Source organism: Canis aureus, chromosome 8, assembly GCF_053574225.1.
Source record: "Canis aureus isolate CA01 chromosome 8, VMU_Caureus_v.1.0, whole genome shotgun sequence".
Lineage (NCBI taxonomy): Eukaryota > Metazoa > Chordata > Mammalia > Carnivora > Canidae > Canis > Canis aureus.
The window spans coordinates 30,587,584-30,588,177 of record NC_135618.1 but is presented as its reverse complement, the minus strand read 5'-3'; positions in this window follow the sequence as shown (position 1 = coordinate 30,588,177).

Sequence of the window (594 nt, the reverse complement as noted above, 5' to 3'; positions counted from 1 at the left end):
AAGTACCGCGATAGATGGTCTCCTTCTCGCGAGACTTGCGCCCGGGCGGGGCGGGGGGCGGCTGACCCCTCTTCAGAGGCGGTCTCCTTAAAGCGAAGGACCAGGTTGCACCGCGGTGGGAACGCGAAGTGACTTAAATTCCAGAGAGCGGGCGCAGGATTGGGAAGGAAGCGTCGCCCCAGAGAAGCGCGGGGATTTATTTATTTATTTATTTTTTTTTTTTTAAGAAATTTATTTTTTTTTTAATTTTTATTTATTTATGATAGTCACACAGAGAGAGAGAGAGAGGCAGAGTCACAGGCAGAGGGAGAAGCAGGCTCCATGCACCGGGAGTCCGACATGGGATTCAATCCCGGGTCTCCAGGATTGTGCCCTGGGCCAAAGGCAGGCGCTAAACCGCTGCGCCACCCAGGGATCCCGAAGCGCGGGGATTTAAAACCCTGTCAGGGGAGGAGGAGGGGGCGTCGGCCGCGTGAAGGAGAAGGTTGTGAAGCCGAGGAGCGGAAGCGCCGGCGGGGCGGAGGGTGTGGGCGCGGCGGCCGGTCTGCGGCGGAGCGTCGGTCGGAAGCCGGTGCCGGGCCGCGGCTGGCAGGC